This window comes from Eumetopias jubatus, unplaced genomic scaffold, assembly GCF_037043125.1.
Source record: "Eumetopias jubatus isolate StellerSeaLion01/CBP00866 unplaced genomic scaffold, mEumJub1_p1.0 scaffold_14, whole genome shotgun sequence".
Lineage (NCBI taxonomy): Eukaryota > Metazoa > Chordata > Mammalia > Carnivora > Otariidae > Eumetopias > Eumetopias jubatus.
This window is the reverse complement of record NW_028274820.1, coordinates 73267067-73273752: the sequence shown is the minus strand read 5'-3', so window position 1 is coordinate 73273752 and position 6686 is coordinate 73267067. Positions and strand designations below refer to the sequence as shown.

The 6686-nt window shown below is 33.6% G+C and overlaps 1 pseudogene; it reads right to left on the bottom strand.

Moving 5' to 3' along the window:
* Window positions 1-1361: 1361 nt before the first annotated feature.
* Window positions 1362-1493, bottom strand: LOC148162530 (U4 spliceosomal RNA; annotated as a pseudogene).
* Between the last annotated feature and the right edge of the window lie 5193 nt (window positions 1494-6686).

Sequence of the window (6686 nt, the reverse complement as noted above, 5' to 3'; positions counted from 1 at the left end):
AATAATGATGCTGAACCATATTTTGTAAATGACTGGTATAAACTGATGAAAGGTGTAAATCACAATCTATTAAGAGTTCACGAGTGCATTTTAAACACACACACATGCACAGAACACCAAACAGGATTTCTAAGATTTTAACCCTGGGTATCTTGAGTGAGACATGTTTGTAAAAGGAAGTTTTCAAAAATTTCATCAGGTTTGTGGAATTAATAGTCTAAAATTATCAAATTAGCAAACAAAGTTAAGTTTCATTCCTTTACCTAGTTACAATGGAAAAACTAGGTAAAGAAAATGTTATTTAGTAAAGGGCCCTTTCAAAGTTTTAACATGAAATATACAACTAAAATACCAAGTTTTTATTTCTAAAGTCATTAGTTGTCAGAAAATAGTTATTTTAAATATATTTGATATGCATCACTAAAATTCTGTGGACATTACCCATTTACTTAGTAAGCCCTTTCTTCCTGGGCAGAATAAATGCAAACTAGTCTAACCCTAGGCAGTGGAAAACCAAAGGTTACACCAACAACATTATCATAAAAAGCACATAAGAATTTAAAAATCATCATCTAACAGAGAAAAACAACTCTGTTGGCCTTAAAAATAGCAAGCTTCAGTAATGTTTGTTCAATGAAATTAATGGATGAGAGAGCTATTGTTTAAAATATCAATAATAGGGGCGCCTGGGTGGCTCGGTCCTTAAGCATCTGCCTTTGGCTCAGGTCATGGTCCCAGGGTCCTGGGATCGAGCCCCACATCGGGCTCCCTGCTCAGCGGGAAGCCTGCTTCTCCCTCTCCCACTCCCCCTGCTTGTGTTCCTTCTCTCGCTGCGTCTCTCTCTGTCAAATAAATAAATAAAATCTTTTTAAAAAAATAAAATAAAATAAAATATCAATAATAGGCTTACATAAAATGAATAATATATATTACTTATACATATAATAATTTACTATATATGTGTATAAAGCTATCATAAGCAGCAATGAAGAGATATTTGAGAATACTACATTTCTGTCTATCGAATGAACTACAAGTAAAATTAAACTTGGGTATGGATAAGAACTGTAATCAACAGAATGTATAAATATGTAAGACAAATGTGAAGTCAGATGATCAATAAAATAAATCTGAATTCAATTCCTAGCTCTACCATTTCTGTGTGTGAACTAAGGCAAGACACTTGATCTGTCCTGGTCTCTCTTCAACCAGAGAATGTCCCTGAAGAATTTTCTTGCTTGAAGCAGAAATGATACACCCAAGTTTCATGCACTTCTGCTTTTCCTTATAATAGTTATCTGCTCCTCTCCCTCTGTGAAAAGTGACTATCTAGATCTCCACATCACAGATACTGCTTAGAGTGCCTATGGACAGACTCACACACCAAAAACCAACCCAGTTTAGTGGAGTTTTGTTAATGTATTTCCTTCAATTAGCAATAATCGCACCTTGGATAAACTTCATTAGCTATGATACTGCCACTGTGCAATGCTGTAATGTATTTCCTTCAGATCCTTCTAAAATTCCAAGAAAAGTGGGTTATAAATAAAATTACTATTAAAAATTAGCATATATTAAGCCAAATGCATAGGCTATTTGGATAAAGTACTTTTGTGGAAGAATTACAATTGTATTATAATCTCTTATTTTTTATTATAACCCTTGATCTGTGCTCATAATAGTATTATAAATGTATTCCAGTTAATCCCAAAGATTTAATAAAAGGCAAAATTACTTGTGGTCTAGCTACAAACAAATGTTTACATCTCAAAAGCATATTTTGTATACAGTTGAAGTTAGCATATTAGAAAGATGGAAAATAATTGAATTTGCTATATATGAGCACATCAATTATTTGGGCTTTGATTCAAAACAAAAGAATAAAAAAAAAGAGAAGAAAATGTGTCCTATAAATCTTTCAGTATCCACACAGTAAGTCTGAATAAATATGGTTGTTTTTTTTCCATGTGGTATGGAGGATTTAGTAGTATTTCTCTCTTTAATTCAGTATCGGTTGGCAGAGGAGGTTTTCCTTATATACAAAGGAAAACGTAAAATTAAAAAGATAAAACAAAAAGAAAAATCAATAGCACAATGTTAAGAAGAAGTAACGTTTAAGAGGAAATCAAAGGAAGAGAGAGCAGCTAAAAAGACTGAAAGAAAGATAAAGGGCAAAGGATTTAAAAATTAAACAGAAGAGAAAAGATTAAAGAAGGAAAGGCAAAAAGCAATGCAGCAGGATTTAAGAAGCCAGTAAAAAGAAAAGACAAGCAGTGATGACAAAGGAATAGCAAGTACCAAAGCAAAGATACTCGAAGTAATGAAAAGAGAGAAAAAAGGAGAGTAAAATAAAAGCAGTTGTAAATTAATTTTAAACAACAATATAGGAAAGATACAATATTAATGGGCTTTAATTTTTTTTTCATCTTCTTGGCTCTGTTATTGATAAAAAGTAAAATCAGTCTTAACACACAGGAGATTAAGAACAATATTTCCAATGTACAGGGACACAGCACAGGTCAGTAAAAAGTGCATTACCACTAGCATGCTTTGTGATGTCCCAAAAGGAACTTACCTTTTCTCTCCCACACTACATCTTTCAATTTTCTGTGCTGAATATTAGAGCAACTCTCACCTTATTTCTAATGTCCTTAGCTGAGTAAATGTTGTGACTTTATTCATAATGCATCACTGAATCTGATTTCTGAAACCACTAACTTATGGTTAAATAAAATGTGTCATAAAGGAAAAACTGAATTACAGAGACTCACCTATAAATAATCAAACAGTCTTTCTCAACAATACTAGCACCACTGAGAGTTTCAAGAATTTGAGAGGGCACTTTCAGTTGTCATGATAATTGATAAGAACCACTAATACTTAATAGGTAAGGGTGAGAGATGTTAGATGTCCTGCAACTTCCTGGGGAACATTCTTTTAGGTACAAACATGTTTATACTTATTTAAGCCTCTAAGATCAGGGACCACAGGCACTCAAGGAATGTCTACTAAATGAGTAAATTAAGTATAAAGCAAGTAAAACATCATCATTCTAACACAGCCCACAGTTCTCCATTAATGTAGGCTTATGTCCATGAAGTATACGTATTAGGGAATGCTTTCACTACATGAAAAGTATACTGATGTGATTAAACTTATACAGCACCTTCTTTTCACTAAAACCTCTCTTCTACTCTCTTCTAGCAACATTAGGGTCAATGCAACGTTAAATAGTAATGTAGCAGTAAATACTAAAATCATAAATCCTCTACAATGACTTTTTACTTGTGTAAAAAATAAGTGAAATACAAATTACTATTGATTTCCATAAACACTGCTCCATAAAACAATCTATACTGTTTCTAAAAAATGAAAACAAGTTAATGTATAAGCACTTTGGAAGCCAGTTTCCTAGTTTATTACAATCTTACCATGCAACCCAGAAATTACACTCTAGGTATTTCCCCAAATGAGTTGAAAACTATGTCCACACAAAAATCTGCACAAGAATGTTTATAGAGGCTTTATAATTGCTGAAACTTGGAAGCAACCAATATGTCTTTCAACAAGTGAATGGATAAACAAACTGTTATACATCCATATAAGGGAATGTTATCCAACAATAAAAAGAAATGAGATATCATATGAAACCATGACAAGGCACAGGGGAAACTTAAATGCATATTGCTAAGTCAAAGAAGTCAGTCTGAAAATGCTACATACTATACTACAACACAACTACTCTGTAAAAGGCAAAACTATAACGACAATAAAAGATCAGTTGTCAGCAGGGGGTTGAAAAGGAGTAAGGGAGAGAGAAAATAGATGGAACATAAGGGATTTTTAGGGCAGTAGAATTATTCTATATACTATAATGATGGATAAATGACACTATATATTTGTCAAAACTCACAGAACTATACCACACAAATTAGGAACCCTGATGTGAACACTGGAATTTAGTTAATAATAGTATCCATTTTGTATCAGTTTTGGTTCATCAATTGTAGCAAATGCACGACATTAATGCAAGATGTTAACAAAGGAAACTATTTTGGGGAAAGAGGGTAAAAAAAGGGAACTCTGTACTGGCTGCTCATTTCTTCTATGAACCTAAAACTTCCCCCCAAAATAAAGTCTATGAATTAAAAAAAGTTAATAAATCAGGTTCTATGCTCATAATCCTTCAATGGAAAAATTTTATGAACAGACTGATACCATATGCCCCCTAAGCACTTGTGCTTAAATGTCTCGCTGCGTATGTGCCTCTAGAGAAAACTCAGGTTTTAATCCCCATCTTCACCTCAAACCACACTCTAGGGAGGCAGGGAACTGATCAGAGAAGTTAAATACTTTTATCGGGCCACAAGGCCTGGTATCTTTCTTGGGATTTTTTATTATTCAAGACAGCTTCTCTGTCTTCTCCCATGTGTAAACAGATACCTCATATAACTCTGTCAAAAATGAAATGAGAATTTCCAGTTCAAAACAAAAAGGACCACATGCATTTATCCCTTTATAAACCATACAAAAAAGGACAACTAAGGACAGTTCAACAAAAGAACAAACCTACAAGGTGAGAAAATTCAAAAGAGAAGACAATAGCAACAAATGTTAGAAGCTGGAAAGCGAACGAGTTTTGTCGAAAAAGCCAAGAAGCTATGAATCCATACTGCAGAAGTCCCAAACTCCGCAGCTCTAGGGATCGTGAGAAGAATTAGACTCTCCTGCCTCCCCTCCCCTAATTCCAGATAACCAGACAACACCCCTACTGTATCCCACGCAGAAACTAATTTCACTATCGGACACTATAGTATCTTTTTGTATTGATGAGTTTGTTCCCTTATATTTTCTGAAAATGAATTCATTTATTCTACATCTTTTTTGGAAAAGGGACAGGAATGGATAGAGAGAGAGAGAAAGGGAAGAAGGCAGGGAGGAGAAAAAGAAGAAAGGAGGGACAGAGGCAGGAAATTGGTAAAACACAAAAATATTCAGAACTGGAATCAGAAATAACTTGGCTGTGGCAGCGAGGAGGAGGGAAATAGGAGGAGGAAATGGCATTTATCCTTTAAGTAGTAGCATAATAATATTGCCCTCGTGTTCTCAGGGTCCTAAAAGAAATAGTGGGACAGATCACAAAAATGCATACACCTTCTTTTTCCTTCCCATTATACCCCAACTAACCTAAAGTAAAGCTTCTTCAATCAATATGCATTTATTGACAGATGAATGGATAAAGAAGATATGGCATAGATATACAATGGAATATTATGCAGCCATAAGAAAGGATAAGATTTTTGCCATTTGTGACAACGTGGATGGACCCAGAGGTTATTGTGCTAAGTGAAATAAGTCAGACTGAGAAAGACAAATGCCATAGGACATCACTCATATGTAAAGTCTAAAAAACAAATGGATAAATATGCATTTATAAACATTTATTCATTTGCATGAAATTCTCTACAAATAATCAGTATGGCCAAGAAAAGAATAACACTAAAAGCAGTCAGTTATGAAATTATGTTGAGCCACAAGTGAATTAAAAAAAGAGAATGGCCTTAATTATTATTGGAACCACCTGGCCTTTAGAGACCTCTTAAAAAGTAAAGGAATAAAAGTAATAAGGAAAAAAAATAGTCATTTCCCTTCAAGAAAAGAATTACCTAATTTTTTAGCGCACAAAAGTCCTCCAAGTAATGATCAAAGTATAAACCACATTCTGCTGTTTTCTTTATTTTTATAGATTACAAGATCACCTAGGATAGGATAACCACTGATTATTTAAGATAATAAAGAAGATATTCTCAGGTTGTCACTGACCTACTTAGAGAAAGAAACTACTCTACACAAAACTTTGCCAACTCTATTAAAGAATACTTTTCTCCAAAAGAGAGGTGGGAAATAAAGAGTAGATGCTTGTGGGTTTTATTTCCACATATATTAAAGAGTTACTGTTCAAATCTATATGTATATCACTAAAATGAAGCTTCCATTTTAATAGAAGAATCAGTTCAATAAACATACTTTAAGTTAGAGAATAATAATAAAAGGCTATCCTGACTGACTGCACCAGGACCAAAAGTGTTTAATTATCCTAAGTTTGAGATATAACTTTCTATACAAATGATAAGGTATTTTTTAAAATAAACATTATAAATGACAGAAAAGCAGTTTCAATGGGTGCACACATGATTCTGGTATATGGCAATCAAGTGAGTCACTCATAAGATAAAGTTATCATGAAACAGAGTTAATAGGGTACAGGCTTAGGGTATGGCAGATGGAAGGTGTAACATATGAAAAGAAGTTAAGCACATTTTTTGAATTCTGATTTTCTGGGTGGTTCCCCTTGTCATATAATGAACTATTACATTTCATTTCTGAATAACCGAGGAGATTAAAGCATCCATCTGTAGCTCATGAATTACTCTGAAAGGTATTCAGAATTTAAATGTTATAGCTGGTCTCTCATTTTTCTTTGTCTAATAAATGAGTTTATGAATAAACAGATGAGTTTGTATATTCCAAATAGCAGACCATTCATGTTCCCCCAATTCATTCATTCATTCAATAGACATTTACTGATCTACAAAGGGTCAGGTTTTATACTAAATGGCAGCCTAAATAAGACTTACATATTCTATGCCCCCCGTGGAATTTACAAATTAGTATGAAAATAGGCA